Source organism: Haliotis cracherodii, unplaced genomic scaffold, assembly GCF_022045235.1.
Source record: "Haliotis cracherodii isolate W230 unplaced genomic scaffold, xgHalCrac1.p SCAF_37, whole genome shotgun sequence".
Taxonomy (NCBI): Eukaryota; Metazoa; Mollusca; class Gastropoda; order Lepetellida; family Haliotidae; genus Haliotis; species Haliotis cracherodii.
Window position 1 is genome coordinate 1,178,430 of NW_027266294.1, and position 19,558 is coordinate 1,197,987.

The 19,558-nt window shown below is 46.4% G+C and overlaps 1 long non-coding RNA gene across 1 annotated transcript; it reads left to right on the forward strand.

Annotated features, from left to right (window-relative positions):
* The first annotated feature begins 8,103 nt into the window (after window positions 1–8,103).
* Window positions 8,104–17,615, forward strand: LOC139477911 (uncharacterized). Its single transcript, XR_011654162.1, has 3 exons — window positions 8,104–8,385; window positions 15,459–15,508; window positions 17,244–17,615. It is a non-coding gene; the product is annotated as an uncharacterized lncRNA (long non-coding RNA).
* The last annotated feature ends 1,943 nt before the right edge of the window (window positions 17,616–19,558 follow it).

Genomic DNA, 19,558 nt, shown 5'->3' on the forward strand with positions numbered 1-19,558 from the left:
TACCTAGCTACCGGACTCACTCCACATGTGGTCATCTGGGCATTGCACATCGTGTCTGTACCTAGCTACCTTCCCTCACTGCACATTTGGTCATCTGGGCATTGCACATTCTGTCTGTACCTAGCTACCGTGACTCACTGCACATGTGGTCATCTGGGCATTACACATCTTGTCTGTACCTAGCTACCGGACTCACTGCACATGTGGTCATCTGAGCATTGCACATCCTGTCTGTACCTAGCTGACGGTCCCAGTGCACATGTGTTCAACTGGACATTGCACATCTTGTCTGTACCTAGCTACCGGACTCACTGCACATGTGGTCATCTGGGCATTGCACATCCTGTCTGTACCTAGCTACCAGACTCACTGCACATGTGCTCATCTTGGCATTGCACATCCTGTCTGTACCTAGCTACCGTCCCTCACTGCACATGTGGTCATCTGAGCATTACACATCTTGTCTGTACCTAGCTACCGTCCCACACTGCACATGTGGTCATCTGGGCATTGCACATCCTGTATGTACCCAGCTACCGGACTCACTGCACATGTGGTCATCTGGGCATTGCACATCCTGTCTGTACCTAGCTACCGGGCTTACTGCACATGTGGTCATCTGGACATTGCACATCCTGTCTGTACCTAGCTACCGGACTTACTGCACATGTGGTCATCTGGACATTGCACATCCTGTATGTACCTAGCTACCGTCCCTCACTGCACATGTGGTCATCTGGGCATTGCACATCCTGTCTGTACCTAGCTACCGTGACTCACTGCACATGTGGTGTTCTGGGCATTGCACATCCTGTCTGTACCTAGCTACCGTCCCTCACTACACATTTGGTCATCTGGGCATTACACATCGTGTCTGTACCTAGCTACCGTGACTCACTACGCATGTGGTCATCTGGGCATTGCACATCCTGTCTGTACCTAGCTACCGTGACTAACTAAACATGTGGTCATCTGGGCATTGCACATCCTGTCTGTACCTAGCTACCGTGACTCACTACACATGTGGTCATCTGGGCATTGCACATCCTGTCTGTACCTAGCTACCGGACTCACTGCACATGTGGTCATCTGGGCATTACACACCGTGTCTGTACCTAGCTACCGTCCCTCACTGCACATGTGGTCATCAGGGCATTGCACATCCTGTCTGTACCTAGCTCCCGGACTCACTGCACATGTGGTCATCTGGGCATTGCACATGTTGTCTGTACCTAGCTACCGTGACTCACTGCACATGTGGTCATCTGGGCATTACGCATCTTGTCTGTACCTAGCTACCGGACTCACTGCACATGTGGTCATCTGGGCATTGCACATCCTGTCTGTACCTAGCTGGCGGTTCCAGTGCACATGTGGTCAACTGGACATTGCACATCTTGTCTGTACCTAGCTACTGGACTCACTGCACATGTGGTCATCTGGGCATTGCACATCCTGTCTGTACCTGGCTACCAGACTCACTGCACATGTGCTCATCTGGGCATTGCACATCCTGTCTGTACCTAGCTACCGTCCCTCACTGCACATGTGGTTATCTGGGCATTACACATCTTGTCTGTACCTAGCTACCGTCCCACACTGCACATGTGGTCATCTGGGCATTGCACATCCTGTATGTACCTAGCTACCGGACTCACTGCACATGTGGTCATCTGGGCATTGCACATCCTGTCTGTACCTAGCTACCTTCCCTCACTGCACATGTGGTCATCTGGGCATTACACATCTTGTCTGTACCTAGCTACCGTCCCTGACTGCACATGTGGTCATCTGGGCATTGCACATCCTGTCTGTACTCAGCTACCGTCCCTCACTGCACATGTGGTCATCAGGGCATTGCACATCCTGTCTGTACCTAGCTACCGGACACACTGCACATGTGGTCATCTGGTCATTGCACATCCTGTCTGTACCTAGCTACCGTCCCTCACTACACATGTGGTCATCTGGGCATTGCACATCCTGTATGTACCTAGCTACCGTGACACACTGCACATGTGGTCATCTGGGCATTGCACATCCTGTCTGTACCTAGCTACCGTCCCTCACTGCACATGTTGTCATCTGGGCATTACACATCTTGTCTGTACCTAGCTACCGTCCATCACTGCACATGTGGTCATCTGGGCATTACACATCCTGCCTGTACCTAGCTACCGTCCCTCACTGCACATGTGGTCATCAGGGCATTGCACATCCTGTCTTTACCTAGCTCCCGGACTGACTGCACATGTGGTCATCTAGGCATTGCACATCTTGTCTGTACCTAGCTATCGGACTCACTGCACATGTGGACATCTGGGCATTGCACATGTTGTCTGTACCTAGCTACCGGACTCACTGCACATGTGGTCATCTGGGCATTGCACATGTTGTCTGTACCTAGCTACCGGACTCACTGCACATGTGGACATCTGGGCATTACACATCTTGTCTGTACCTAGCTACCGGACTCACTGCACATGTGGACATCTGGCCATTGCACATCGTGTCTGTACCTAGCTACCTTCCCTCACTACACATGTGGTCTTCTGGGCATTGCACATTCAGTCTGTACCTAGCTACCGTGACTCACTGCACATGTGGTCATCTGGGCATTACACATCTTGTCTGTACCTAGTTACCGGACTCACTGCACATGTGGTCATCTGGGCATTGCACATCCTGTCTGTACCTAGCTGGCGGACCCAGTGCACATGTTGTCAACTGGACATTGCACATCTTGTCTGTACCTAGCTACCTGACTCACTGCACATGTGGTCATCTGGGCATTGCACATCCTGTCTGTACCTAGCTACCTTCCCTCACTGCACATGTGGTCATCTGGGCATTGCACATCCTGTCTCTACTTGGCTACCGTCCCTCACTGCACATGTAGTCATCTTGGCATTGCACATCTTGTCTGTACCTAGCTACCGTGACTCACTGCACAAGTGGCCATCTGGGCATTGCACATATTGTCTGTACCTAGCTACCGGACTCACTGCACATGTGGGCATCTGGTCATTGCACATCCTTTCTGTACCTAAGTACCGTCCCTCATTGCACATGTGGTCATCTGGGCATTGCACATGTTGTCTGTACCTAGCTACCGGACTCACTGCACATGTGGTCATCTGCGCATTGCACATCCTGTCTGTACCTAGCTACCGTCCCTCACTGCACATGTGGTCATCAGGGCATTGCACATCCTGTCTGTACCTAGCTACCGGACTCACTGCACATGTGGTCATCTCGGCATTGCACATGTTGTCTGTACCTAGCTACCGGACTCACTGCACATGTGGTCATCTGGGCATTGCACATCCTGTCTGTACCTAGCTGGCGGACCCAGTGCACATGTGGTCAACTGGACATTGCACATCTTGTCTGTATCTAGCTACCGGACTCACTTCACATGTGGTCATCTGGGCATTGCACATGTTGTCTGTACCTAGCTACCGGACTCACTCCACATGTGCTCATCTCGGCATTGCACATCCTGTCTGTACTTAGCTACCTTCCGTCACTGCACATGTGGTCATCTGGGCATTGCACATCCTGTCTGTACCTACCTACCGGGCTCTCTCAGTGCACATGTGGTCATCTGGACATTGCACATCTTGTCTCTACCTAGCTACCGGACTCACTGCACATGTGGTCATCTGGGCATTGCACATCCTGTCTGTACCTAGCTACCGCCCCTCGTTGCACACGTGGTCATCTGGGCATTGCACATGTTGTCTGTACCTAGCTACCGGATTCACTGCACATGTGGTCATCAGGGCATTGCACATCCTGTCTGTACCTAGCTACCGTGACTCACTGCACATGTGGTCACCTGGGCATTACACATCTTGTCTGTACCTAGCTACCTTCCCTCACTGCACATGTGGTCATCTGGGCATTGCACATCCTGTCTGTACCTAGCTACCGTGACTCACTGTACATGTGGTCATCTGGGCATTACACATCTTGTCTGCACCTAGCTACCGTCCCTCACTGCACATGTGGTCATCTGGGCATTGCACATCCTGTCTGTACCTAGCTACCGTGACTCACTGCACATGAGGTCATCTGGGCATTACACATCGTGTCTGTACCTAGCTACCTTCCCTCACTGCACATGTGGTCATCTGGGCATTGCACATCCTGTCTGTACCTAGCTACCGTCCCTCACTGCACATGTGGTCATCTGGGCATTGCACATCTTGTCTGTACCTAGCTACCGTCCCTCACTACACATGTGGTCATCTGGGCATTACACATCTTGTCTGTACCTACCTACCGGACTCTCGAAACATGTGGTCATCTGGGCATTGCACATCCTGTCTGTACCTAGCTACCGGGCTCTCTCAGTGCACATGTGGTCATCTGGGCATTGCACATCTTGTCTCTACCTAGCTACCGGACTCACTGCACATGTGGTCATCTGGGCATTGCATATCTTGTCTGTACCTAGCTACCGCCCCTCATTGCACATGTGGTCATCTGGGCATTGTACATGTTGTCTGTACCTAGCTACCGGACTCACTGCACATGTGGTCATCTGGACATTGCACATCCTGTCTGTACCTAGCTACCGTCCCTCACTACACATGTGGTCATCTGGGCATTGCACATCCTGTCTGTACCTAGCTACCGTGACTCACTGCACATGTGGTCATCTGGGCATTACACATCGTGTCTGTACCTAGGTACCTTCCCTCACTGCACATGTGGTCATCTGGGCATTGCACATCTTGTCTGTACCTAGCTACCGTCCCTCACTGCACATGTGGTCATCTGGGCATTGCACATCCTGTCTGTACCTAGCTACTGTGACTCACTGCACATGTGGTCATCCGGGCATTACACATCGTGTCTGTACCTAGCTACCTTCCCTCACTGCACATGTGGTCTTTTGGGCATTGCACATCCTGTCTGTACCTAGCTACCGTGACTCACTGCACATGTGGTCATCTGGGCATTGCACATCCTGTCTGTACCTAGCTACCGTCCCTCACTACACATGTGGTCATCTGGGTGTTACACATCTTGTCTGTACCTATCTACCGGACTCACGACACCTGTTGTCATCTGGGCATTACACATCGTGTCTGTACCTAGCTACCGGACTCACTGCACATGTGGACATCTGGGCATTACACATCGTGTCTGTACCTAGCTACCGGACTCACTGCACATGTGGTCATCTGGGCATTGCACATCCTGTCTGTACCTAGCTACCGTGACTCACTGCACATGTGGTCATCTGGGCATTACACATCCTGTCTGTACCTAGCTGTCGGACCCAGTGCACATGTGGTCATTTGGACATTGCAGATCTTGTCTGTACCTAGCTACCGGACTCACTGCACATGTGATCATCTGGGCATTGCACATCCTGTATGTACCTAGCTACCGGACTCACTGCACATGTTGTCATCTGGGCATTGCACATCCTGTCTCTACCTAGCTACCGTCCCTCACTGCACCTGTGGTCATCTGGGCATTACACATCTTGTCTGTACCTAGCTACCGTCCCTCACTGCACATGTGGTCATCTGGGCATTGCACATCCTGTCTGTACCTAGCTACCGTCCCTCACTGCACATGTGGTCATCTGGGCATTACACATCTTGTCTGTACCTAGCTACCGTCCCTCACTGCACATGTGGTCATCTGGGCATTGCACATCCTGTCTGTACCTAGCTACCGTGACTCACTGCACATGTGGTCATCTGGGCATTGCACATCTTGTCTGTACCTAGCTACCAGACTCACTGCACATGTGGTCATCTGGACATTGCACATCCTGTCTGTACCTAGCTGTCGGACCCAGTGCACATGTGGTCATCTGGACATTGCACATCCTGTCTGTACCTACCTACCGGACTCACTGCACATGTGGTCATCTGGGCATTGCACATCCTGTATGTACCTAGCTACCGGACTCACTGCACATGTTGTCATCAGGGCATTGCACATCCTGTCTGTACCTAGCTACCGTCCCTCACTGCACATGTGGTCATCTGGGTATTACACATCTTGTCTGTACCTAGCTACCGGACTCATTGCACATGTGGCCATCTGGGCATTGCACATCTTGTCTGTACCTAGCTACCGGACTCACTGCACATGTGGTCATCTGGGCATTGCACATCTTGTCTGTACCTAGCTACCGGACTCACTGCACATGTGGACATCTGGGCATTGCACATCTTGTCTGTACCAAGCTATCGGACTCACTGCACATGTGGTCGGTCATCTGGGCATTGGACATCCTGTCTGTACCTAGCTACCGTCCCTCACTGCACATGTGGTCATCTGGGCATTGCACATCTTGTCTGTACCTAGCTACCGGACTCACTGCACATGTGGACATCTGGGCATTGCACATCCTGTCTGTACCTAGCTACCGGACTCACTGCACATGTGGACATCTGGTCATTGCACATCCTGTCTGTACCTACCTACCGGGCTCACTGCACATGTGGACATCTGGGCATTGCACATCCTGTCTGTACCTAGCTACAGGACTCACTTCACATGTGGACATCTGGCCATTGCACATCTTGTCTGTACCTAGCTACCGGAGTCACTCACGACATATGTGGTCATCTGGACATTGCACATATTGTCTGTACCTAGCTACCGGACTCACTCACTGCACATGTGGTCATCTGGGCACTGCACACCTTGTCTGTACCTAGCTACCGGACTCTCCTTCTTTTCTAAAATGCTCTACTCGGACAATCTGTGCAGGGCGGTTACAAATAATTCAAACATTCGATGGTTTTTTGTGACAAAAAGCAAGTTGACATTCCGAGTGTATCTGATGTCAGCAGTTGTACTTCCTCCTTCCCTGACATTGTATTGACTGCTCCCCTCACACCCTCTCCGGGGGTCTCGGGCTAATGTGAGGGTCTAGGGCTGATGTGGGGGTCTCGGATTGATGTGGGGGTCTCGGGCTGATGTGAGGGTCTGGCGCTGATGTGGGGGTCTCGGGCTGATGTGGGGGTATCGGGTTGATGTGGGGGACTCGGGCTGATGTGGGGGTCTCGGGCTGATGTGGGGGTCTCGGACTGATGTGAGGGTCTGGGACTGATACGGGGGTCTCGGACTGATGTTGGGGTCTCGGGCTGATATATGGTTCATGGGCTGATGTTGGGGACACGGGCTGATACTAGGGTCTCAGGCTGATATGTGGTACACGGGCTGGTGTGGGTGTCACAGGCTAATGTGGTGGTCACGGGCTGATATGATATGTTTGTACCTGGCTCATATGACTGTATCAGGTTGATATGGGTGTATCAGGTTGATGTCGGGGTCTCGGACTGATATTAGGGTCTTGGGCTGATATCGGGGTCTTTGACTGATGTGGTTGTATTGGGTTTATATGGGATTTTTGGGTTGATACAACTGTATCAGGTTAATATGTGGGTCTCGGGGTGATATTGGAAATTCGGGCTGATATGTGGATCTCGGGCTGATATGTGGGTCTCGGGCTGATATGGGGATCTCGGGCTGATATGTGGGTCTCGGGCTGATATGGGGGTCTCGGGCTTATATTGGGATCTTGGGCTAATATGGGAGTCTCGGGCTGATATGGGCGTCTCGGGCTGATGTGGGGGTCTCGGGCTGATGTGGGGGTCTCTGGCTGATGTAGGGGTCTCGGGATGATATGGGGGATGATAATAAAAATGCCATGTAATAACCTCTAAATAAGACGTAAATATACAACGGCTTCTCTCTTGAGCAATCTGTATGATCATCGTTTGCGAACAAATCATGGCATGACATGTCAAAAAGTATATGTATATCTCTAATTTTTTATGGTCAGTTACTTTTTCTATTGTAGCTACTTTGCTTGTAAAATAGATACAGATATTACATTGTTCATTACCAGGTACTCAGGTTGTTTTCTGACAATTTGATACCTATATAGAACTAAAAAACTATGTGATATCTGCATGTTCATGATTGTTATCTTAAAAGACCAGATGTGTACAGTAGGCAAGTCTGGACAGGTTCGATCGATACTGGTATTGACTTCTTGCACGGAAAAGGCCGAGTGCTGACGAATGTATATTGAGCGTCACACCCGGAAGCTATGTAGTGTTGAGTGGGGGACCAGCTCTCCGTGCCACTGTCTCTCTAGATACACACCGGTCTCACTTCTTTCAATCCTCAGCAGTGTGTTGCTGTAGTGGGACAGGGTATACATCAGCCACAGTTTTACTCAGGCTGTGTACACTGGACCTGTGTGTGTGAGGCGGCCTGTGTACGCTGGACCTGTGTGTGTGAGGCGGCCTGTGTACACTGGACCTGTGTGAGAGGCGGTTTGGGCGACCCACCCGAATCTAGAAGAGTGGGAGGAGAAATCTGATACGCGCAAGTCAGGTAGTGTGTGTTGTCGTGATAATTACATACTTCAAGAATAATTTGTAAGATTTTGGAACATTGTTATATAGGAACCTTCCATCTGTGTTTGACCGTTACAAACAAATCACGTGAAGGTACTTAGGGAACCAGTCTATCACTTCTAGTTTCGGTTTGAGCTGACGCTCTGATGACCTCATTTCCGAGGGGAATCCCCGAACGTCCGTCACATTCAGATTGTCCAATAAGATCGTGTTGTGTGGGGGCTGTATTCAGGGGCGTTCCTGTACATTGTAGAAGGCCGAGGTAGGTGTAAGTGAATGACGTCAGTAGCAGTATAACAGTGACAGAGTTACCTGTGACATAAAAGGTGTATTGTACCCAGTATCCTCCTAGACATTCGTCACCACTCGCATCTTCCCGTAGACTTCAAGGGGTCCGTGTATTTCTCGATTACCGATGATCCAATTGACGTATGCTAATCAGAATGCCCGTCAGAGTTGCGGTACTTAGATTCTGAATAGTAAAATTAATTATGGTAACGTGAGAAATTGAACATTTGGTAGCACACATCACAACAACTTAGAAATCTAAAAGAATAAATGACTGTTGGTGTATTATACACTGATGATATTCCTTGTGAGACCATGTATGATGATAGATTCAAATACACACGTTCATCTATGATACACCCAGGATACCACACCCTCAGTGACATCCTTTACACCCAGGATACCACACCCACAGCGACACCCTTAACACCCGGGATACCACACCCACAGCGACACCCTTAACACCCAGGATACCACACCAACAGCGACATCCTTTACACCCAGGATACCACACCCACTGCGACATCCTTTACACCCGGGATACCACACCCACTGCGACATCCTTTACACCCAGGATACCACACCCACAGTGACACCCTTTACACCCAGGATACCACACCCACTGCGACATCCTTTACACCCGGGATACCATACCCACAGTGACACCCTTTACACCCAGGATACCACACCCACTGCGACATCCTTTACACCCAGGATACCACACCCACAGTGACACCCTTTACACCCAGGATACCACACCCACAGCGACATCCTTTACACTCAGGATACGTCACCCATTGCGACATCCTTTACACCCAGGATTCCACAACATCTGCGACATCCTTTACACCCAGGATACGTCACCCATTGCACATCCTTTACATCCAGGATACCACACCCACTGCGACATCCTTTACACCTAGGATACCACACCCACTGCGACATCCTTTACACCCGGGATACCACACCCACTGCGACATCCTTTACACCCAGGATACCACACCCACAGTGACACCCTTTACACCCAGGATACCACACCCACTGCGACATCCTTTACACCCAGGATACCACACCCACAGTGACACCCTTTACACCCAGGATACCACACCCACAGCGACATCCTTTACACCCAGGATACCACACCCACAGCAACATCCTTTACACTCAGGATACGTCACCCATTGCGACATCCTTTACACCCAGGATTCCACAACATCTGCGACATCCTTTACACCCAGGATACGTCACCCATTGCGACATCCTTTACATCAAGGATACGTCACCCATTGCGACATCCTTTACATCCAGGATACTACACCCACTGCGACACCCTTTACACCTAGGATACCACACCCACTGCGACATCCTTTACACCCAGGATACGTCACCCATTGCGACATCCTTTACACCCAGGATACTACACCCACAGCAACATCCTTTACACCCAGGATACCACACTCACAGCGAGATCCTTTACACCCAGGATACCACACCCACAGTGACATCCTTTACATCCAGGATGCCACAACCACAGCGAGATCCTTTACACCCAGGATACCACACTCACAGCGAGATCCTTTACACCCAGGATACCACACCCACAGTGACATCCTTTACATCCAGGATAGCACAACCACAGCGAGATCCTTTACACCCAGGATACCACACTCACAGCTAGATCCTTTACACCCAGGATACCACACCCACTGCGACATCCTTTCCATTGAGCTATAAGTCTACTTAGCTTCCTAAACCAAAACCAAATTCGGTCTAATATCCATTTTGTAGACATGCTTGGACGTGAAAAATTATTTAAAGTTATTGAAATAAGCATCGTTTTACAAACTTGTGTGTGGTGATGATTTGGTAGACCTGGGTAAACATTATCGTGTGTGTGTGTGTGTGTGTGTGCGTGTGTGCGTGTGTGCGTGTGTGTGTGTGTGTGTGTGTGTGTGTGTGTGTGTGTGTGTGTGTGTGTGTGTGTGTGTGTGTGTGGAGGAGTTGTTGTAACAAGGTAATAATTAGCGTTTGTCAGCCGAAGTCCGAAGTCAATAAGATTGTTATTTGTGTTGAAACATATCAGTCAAACTGTTGTTATCCGTCAACTTTACATGCTTTAGAAAGGGGGTCAAGGATCCACTATGATTATCTTCTCTATCCATGTAAATTAGCAGGCATTGCATAAACACCCAATACAAGACAATGAAGAACAGTATATGAATGGATCGCTGTAAATCATTGATGATAAGAAGTTCTTTTTTACTTTTGATTGCATGAAAATAAATGTCTTTTTTGTTGTGTTGAAAGACTCGTGATAGTGTTATGGATATATAACTATTAAAAGAAGAAAAGGTTGAACTTTTACAGTCATAATATTTTCTACAGCATTAGTTGAACATATCTAAATTGTACGACGGTTATGTCAGCTAAGCTGAGTTTAGGCATGGTGTACCTTAAACTTCTGTAACTAGCTTTTCTTTGTAACTCCATCAACAGAACTGAATGTTGAACCTATTCAATGTGTGCCACCAGACACTTCACACTGTTACCTGAAGACAGGTCGATGTTCACAACCAGGATATTTGTACATGTTGATCAGGCTACCTCCCCTACAAAAGGTATGGAGGTTATATACCGTGGCAGTGTAACAGTGTGTTGTTTTGCTGTAGATTGACAGGAGTTACCGCACCTAAATAAGGTATGGAGGTAATATACCGTGGCAGTGTAACAGTGTGGTGTGTTTTTGTATAGTGGCAGGAGTTACCTTCTCTACATAAGGTATGGAGGTTATATACCGTGGCAGTGTAACAGTGTGATGTGTTGCTGTTTAGTGGCAGGAGTTACCTCCCCTGTTGAAGGTATGGAGGTTATATACAGTGGCAGTGTAACAGTGTAGTGTGTTACTGTAGAGTGACACGAGTTACCTCCCCTACATAAGGCAGGTAGGTTATACACAGTGGCAGTGTAACAGTGTAGTGTGTTGCTGTACAGTGACATGAGTTACCTCCCCTACATAATGTATGTAGGTTACATACAGTGGCAGTGTAACAGTGTAGAGTGACAGGAGTTACCTCCCCTACATAAGGTATGTAGGTTGTACCTACGGCAGTGTAACAGTGTGTAAAATGACAGTAGTAAGCTCCCCTATATAAGGTATGTGTGTTGCTGTTGAGTGACTGAGTGACATCCCCTGTTGAAGGTATGTAGGTTATATACAGTGGCAGTGTAACAGTGTAGAGTGACATAAGTTACCTTCCCTACGTCAGGTATGTAGGTTATATAACGTGGCAGTGTAACAGTGTAGAGTGACATGAGTTACCTCCCCTACGTCAGGTATGTAGGTTATATACAGTGGCAGTGTAACAGTGTAGTGTGTTGGTGTAGAGTAACATGAGTTACCTCCCCTACATAAGATATATAGGTTATATACAGTGGCAGTGTAACAGTGTAGTGTGTTGCTGTAGAGATGCATGAGTTGCCTCCCCTCCCTAAGGTATGGAGGTAATATAACGTGGCAGTGTAAGAGTGTAGTGTGTTGCTGTAGAGTGACATGAGTTACCTCCCCTATGTTAGGCATGTAGGTTGTATACAGTGGCAGTGTAACAGTGTAGTGTTATTACTGTAGAGTGACATTAGTTACCTCCCCTATATAAGGTATGTAGGTTATATACAGTGGCAGTGTAACAGTGTAGTGTGTTGGTGTAGAGTGACATGAGTTGCCTCCCCTGTTGAAGGTATCTAGGTTATATACAGTGGCAGTGTAACAGTGTAGTGTGTTGCTGTAGAGTGACAGGAGGTACCTCCCCTGTTGAAGGTATGTAGGTTATATACAGTGGCAGTGTAACAGTGTAGTGTGTTGCTGTAGAGTGACAGGATTTACCTTCTCTGTTGAAGGTATGCAGGTTGTTTTCAGTGACAATGTAACAGTGTAGTGTGTTGCTGTAGAGTGACAGTAATTTCGTCCCCTGCGTAACGTATGTAGGTCATATACAGTGGCAGTGTTACAGTGTATTGAGTTGTAGTGACAGGACTTACCTCCCCTACATAAGGTATGGAGATAATATACAGTGGCAGTGTAACAGTGTAGGGTGCTGCTGTAGAGTGACAGTAATTTCCTCCCGTGCGTAACGTATGTAGGTCATATCCTGTGGCAGTGTACCAGTGTAGTGTGTTGCTGTAGATTGACATAAGTTACCTCCCCTACATAAGGTATGTAGGTTATATGCAGAGGCAGTGTTACGGTGTACTGTGTTGCTGTCGCGTGACTGGAGTTACAACCCCTGTTGAAGGTATGTAGGTTATATACAGTATGGCACCAGGCAGTTTGCAGTATAACGGAGTAATGTGTTGTTGTAGAGTGACAGGAGTTGCCTCCCTTGTGTAAGAAATGTAGGTTAAATACAGTGGCAGTATAACAGTGTAGTGTGTTGTTGTTGTAAAGTCACAGGAGTTTACTCCCTTGTTTAAGGTTTGAAGCAAACTCCTCCTTGTGATAGCCCGAGAACGGAGCTCTCTATGCTATCGCTGCCACGAATCAAAGCTCCCCACTCTGATTTCTACAATAATGCATGGGGTTGAACTCCGACTGTTATGTTTACAAGCGAGTTACGCTTGCCATGACACCGAATACTCTTACCCTGGCTAAATTATTTTTCATCGTGTGTCAATTTGAATTTTATTTCATTTCAACTATCATGCAATTAGTATGGTAAAAATGTACGGGAGACGTTGTGTGATTTTGCCTGTCTGCAATCTCAAACCAATCAGATCAAACAAACACAAAGGTAAATTCATCTGGAAAAGCTGGTCAGTCGTAAACCTTTTCAATATTCACTATGATGGCATTCCTAAAGACATGAACAAAAGTATAAACGTACTGCTGATTGTAATTGCTGCTGCTTATTGAATAAGGAACCCATGACTGACAGGGCAGTGCTCAGTGTATGTACATAAAGCACATGTACATATGTGTGTCTGTGTGCGTGCGTGCGTGCGTGCGTGCGTGTGTATGTGCGTGCGTTAGCGTGCATGCGTGTATGCGTGTGTGCGTGTGTGCTTGTGAGTGTCCATGTGCACGAGTGGGTTAACTGGGCTCAAATTTGATGGCACAACACAGCGAATGTTTGGCTATGCAATACTCCGCATAGAATATGGACAGGGATGACGTGAACGTTAAATCAAGATAGAAATGGCATGTTCCACTATCACACCAATAGCTTGGGCAACAGTACCAATCGCTACCCCGCCCTTGCATAGAAACGCTTTGCTTTTTACTTAGAAACAAATTCCAAAACAGCAACTGCTCCGAGACATCCTTGGTTTAAGCGAGAGCTGTTGGCATCAATAAGTATGTGCCCATAATGAAACGCATGGCAGAAATTTGCTAAAATCCACCAAATGGTTGACGACTCATTCCTCCTGAAAGTATGTGGTCCAAACCTTGTCTGAGGAAAACCTTTGTCAATTTTTGCCGGCGCAAACAATACTTTTTAACCTGTAGAATTGCTCTTTGTGAAATAATATACCCTTAAAAAAAGAAACGCAAAGCCAGATTTGTGTGAAGAAGGAAAATACATTGAAACGAGGAACCGTACAAGGTATTGAGCCAAACTTTTGTGGAGTGGTACATAGGAAAAGTCCAAGGTAAAAGTCAGCTAAAATCCTTGATGGAGGAGAAATTTTAATTCGTTGCTGAACCAGACATCTCTCCATCACAGTTGAGGCCATACCTTGTGTTGACGACACCAATTGTTGACGAGGTTGTCGACACAATATGCCACGTTCAATTGGACGTCTTGCTCGTAGACCTGCTTCTCTTAAACTGTTTCGTACGGTCTGGTCGGAGATTCGGCGTAGTCCGGGTGTTTGGGATGCGGTTGAGGTGGCTGTGGTCGTCTTTTCACGTAGGTGGCGTAGTCGGATGTAGTAATCTTCGGCGGGGGTGGTTACCTTGGCCAATCACGCGTGACCCATGCTGTTAAAACCGATCCCATAGCCTTGCGGAGGTGCTGGGCCCTACATTAAAAACGCTGGCAACAACTGATCAGGATTTCCCTGCCTGCAAGCTTAAGTGGCCTATGACGTTGTTTCTTTGCACTTCTGTTAATCTTGGCATGTTGTTGAACTGTCACTGTTCGATTCACGCAGATGCCAGGTAATCAAAAACCCTGTACTTTAATACCGTTCATAGTGCTGCAGCACGTGCAGTACGTGCAGCTCCCTGGCTCTTTTGTTAATGCATTGGGTGCATTTTTCCGAATCGTACGTTTTTCCCGACTAATGGTTTGCATGTCCTTGTTGTAATCATTTATTTCCGGGACATTTGTCACTGACACTATAACACATTAAACCTTTACCACTTCGGTGAAACCCACGAGCACGGGTATGGTGCTGACAAACCTAGAAACATAATCTGGGCGAACTGGGATTCAAACCCACAATCAATTCTTTTTTCTGGCTCCCTTTCTTTCGTCAGATACCAAACATATACACTCGCAAGACTTTTGCAAGTCAGATCTACGTCACTTCGAGCCTTCTAGTCCGTATATTACTCCTATAAGCCAAACTCACTCACATGGTCAATAAGTAAAATAACTAACTTTCGAGAAATTGTGAATTGGACAGCCACCTAACATTTCGGCAGAAGCGTTAAACAAATAACAAATAGTGTGGATATAATTATCTTACTTGTGTAAACATACTGCATTTAATCATACATGCTGTTTTGTTTGTGTGACTGAGCACATGTTTTATATTTTTCAGGAAAGCAGAAAAAGCAGGCAAATCAGGGATGATGGCATCAACGACTGAAGGTGAACAGTTTCTTGAATTTGTCCGTTTGCATAGTGTTAACAAATGTATTGGTCGAATTACATTAGTTTTAGTACGATGTATTACTGGTCAGATAATCCCAGACATTTCAGTTTTAGATTACATTTTATCTGGTCATATATATTGCTACAATATACAAAACGTCATGCTACTGCTTGCTGTTTTCAACTTAAGCCAACAGGCACACTCATAAAACGATGTGGCTGGAGATAATCTCAAAACAGGTTGTTTGGCAAGACGTTGCGAGACACGACCAAGCCTATCAAGGAAGTTCAAAGTGTATTGGGACTGGTTGATAAACATGGCACATAGTCAGCGATGATTACCAATGTTGCGACTTTGTGTACACCATTGACGTTTTTGAGCAACTTAGACACTCCTAATCGGTTTTGGTTGAAAATGGAAAACCGCGAGCGAGGCTTTACCCGAGGTAAATGGTTTTATCCAACTTATGATGGGTGTGAATGCAAGAAATACCAGAAAAAATCGCGGTTATATTTTAATGAAAAAATACAGTGTGTCGCGATATATAAGGAATTCATTCAAAGAAGTCTTGGCAAGTAAAATGAAACACCATTTCATCACCTGCTCCGTGGGGAAATCAGTGGGTTACAAAACTTAACACCATATATGAGCCAACAGGTTCGATTATAGTCGTGAAATTTTCACATGAAAGAAGTACCCCACACAAGGTTTCTATGAGATAGGAAGGTGTCTACAATGCGAAAGGCAGATCACAAAGCCGTCGAGCATGGAGATGAGCTGCATGTAAACGATGTACAATCGCCTGACCCGTGACTCGTACTCCAGCAGCCTGATGAAAGTTTACAGCAGTTTGATTCGCCGACTTAGATCGATTTTGTAGAGCCTGATTTCCAATTGATCCTGTACACTTGTCGTTGATCTTGGACGCCCGTTCCTGTTCCATCGTCTGCTAGTTATAGACTGTGAAGCATTGAATATACTGACCACTTCAAGCTTTCTGCCAATTTCCAGCATGTCAAAACCCGTTGACACGCATAGCGTTGCAGACGTAACGTGGCAAGTTCAAACACACACAATGAATGAAGTCAAGCAAATTCCAACTGCATCATAATTAGGATCAATAAGATTGGCAGAAATAATGATTTCTTGAAAGTGTAAAAATCCGGAGTGTTTTGGTTCATAGACCTAAACGTTCTTGCATAGGACGTTTGTCGTTACCACTTATCTTTACTTGGTATTAACATACATATTTCATTATCCCTACTAAGAGTATACCCTAACGGAAAAATGCAACTGTGCTTCCTTCGTATACAGTTCAATAAGAATACATTTATTTTAAAATTTAATAATGCAACTTTCAATACATATTCATGAAGACATCTCCTCGATTCCAAGGTCATGATTCTTAGTTTGCATGGCGCACAATTTGGATGTTATCGTGTTTGTTAAGAGCGTGATACTTACACACATGGTTGAAAGTTAACAACACACTGGAACATTAACAGCTTGGACAATTCCTTGGTTGACACCAATTATGGCAGAGCCGTAGGGACGAATTTGAGGGTGCACAACGTCCAGTGGGGATGAGATGGAGCGACGTCTATGACAGGACCAGAACCAGTCGGTAACGCTAACTCAGTTAAATGAAGCTCAGTTACTTTGATCTGCTAGTATATATAAAATTCACCCTGAGCGTTTAATGGGCTATTTCTTCTTAATGTGTTTTGACAGTTACGCTGTACTTGGCACAAGACGAAAGACGTGTGCTGGGGGTTACTTTCCATGACACATCCTCGTGGTGTCATGGAATAACCTGGAACTGCACACTTATACCCGACGAATACTCCCCCTATATCAACGTAAAATTCCTACAACAGTTATCTGCGTTGAAGGAGAAGTTTGCAACTCATGGACGCCTGACCAGCATACAGATCGACCGGAGGATGTTTGTCTTCAGACATGAAACAGAGGATAAAGCCATTGGGATGCTGGAAAGCTATACAATTATTAAAGAAATCATTTTAAAGTTTCTTCGTGAAACTGGTGCACAGGTGACAGATATCAAGATGAAGTCAGAAGTAGATGAAGCAGCAGCGAGTATAGACCAAGGTATTGTTTTGTACTTGTATACTTAGAGTGTATCATGCTTGTCTTTGTACTGATATATGTGTAAGGATAGACTATTGTATTCAACTTGTATACATGGATGCTGTTTTATGTCGTCAAACGCTGGTCTCTATGTGTATGTATTTATGTAATCGATTCATGTATATTTCAACCCAATTCAGTATCAAACACTTGCAAGTTCTGCAAGTAACTTATCCTTAAATTGGGAACATGGTATGATGTCAAGACATTATGTTTAATCATAAAATAATCACGTGTATATCGCGAGCCTAAGTCTATTTTGAAGGCTTTATACTGAATAGTTAAGTTTATCATTATTGATATTGGATAGAGCTTTTAGTATGGGAGACCGCCTCCGTGGTCTAGTGGTAGAGCGTCCGCCCGGCGAGCGGAAGGTCCGGGATTCGATCCCCGGCCGTGTCATACCAAAAGACGTTAAAATATGGTACTTGTTGTTACCCTGTTTGACGCTCGGCATTAAGGGTTAAAGCAAGGACTGGTCGGCTCGGAGTCAGTATGCTGTGTCTGAGGGGGGTATTCATGTTAAACTGCGGCATGGTATCTCAGTGGGCTAATAATCTTGGACGCGACGTTAATCCAAATTTCACCTCACCTTTAGTATGGGAGCGGCTTAATAAATATTTGAGTTGTATAAGCAGGGTTAAACGCGCTGCACAAATGTGTGTCCAGTGCGCACAAATGTTGAGATAGTTCACAGAAAGAAATACACTACGTCCCAAGGCATATCACAATGATATTCATTGTACCTACAGCGCAGATGGGTCTGACTGTTATCTCATACATCAACAATGACCACTGTCCACGTGGTCACTGATTCATTCCAGGCTCTAAAGTAATTAGGGGGCACGGGTGGCCCAGTCGTCTAAGGCGACGCGATTCGCTGTGCAGAGTCGCGTCCCTTGGGCACGCCAGAAACCTATGATTGTGGGTTCGAATCCCGGTTCGCCCCGATTAGGTTTCTAGGTTTGTCAGCACCATACCCGTGCTCGTGGGTTTCACCGAAGTGGTAAACGTCTGAGACCTGCACCACTTCGGGCTTTCCTCCCACATTAAGCTGACACGCCGCGATATAACTGGAATATTGTTAAAAGCGGCGTTAAGCCCAACTCACTCACTCACTAAAGTAATTATCTCAACGTACAGAAAACAACACCCTTTCATTACTTTACAGGACCATCATATTGTCATACAGACCCTTAGGCTTAATTATTGGGGGTCCCCTGGACACCACTTTTGTGATTCAAGGTAAAACCCTGTATACGTGTTTTGTTTACATTTAAGAGGGTTTGGATGTCAGCACCCTAGTCAAGGCCCCAGATAAGCGTCATTAGATGTAAATGTTTTGGCATGACTTGACCAGGTTATGAATATGGGGTGTCCATGTTAGGTGTAGGCCAAATGTTACTCCTAGTAATTTGCTCATTTTTGGAAAATGATTTCTTCTTTATGTAAGTTTAGTTTGGGTGTAGAATTTGTTGTAAAAGTTGTATTTTTATAGTAATAGAAAGCCAATCTTTTGGGGGTATTGATTTGAAATCCCCATTTGATAGACCAGTTTTGATTATATTTAGTGCAGATTGGGTTTTAGTTTGCGCTTGTTTATTGAAGTGGAGGAGTTCCAGAGAGAAATGTCATCTGCAAATTTTGCTGGTGATAAATTTTTATTTTGGTCGGAATTTGGAAAAATATTACTCATGAAATTAAAAAGGGTCGGCGACAGGATAATACCTTGCAGGGTGCCATTTTGTAATGGGTATGTGTTAGATAGGGTTTTATGTGATTTAGCTGTTATCTTTCTGTCCGTTAGAAAAGAGTGGATGAAATTTAGTATACGCCTTTGTTGTTTGATGCCTTTGTTCCAAACCATGTCGTAAGCTTATGTTGACCACTGATGCAGC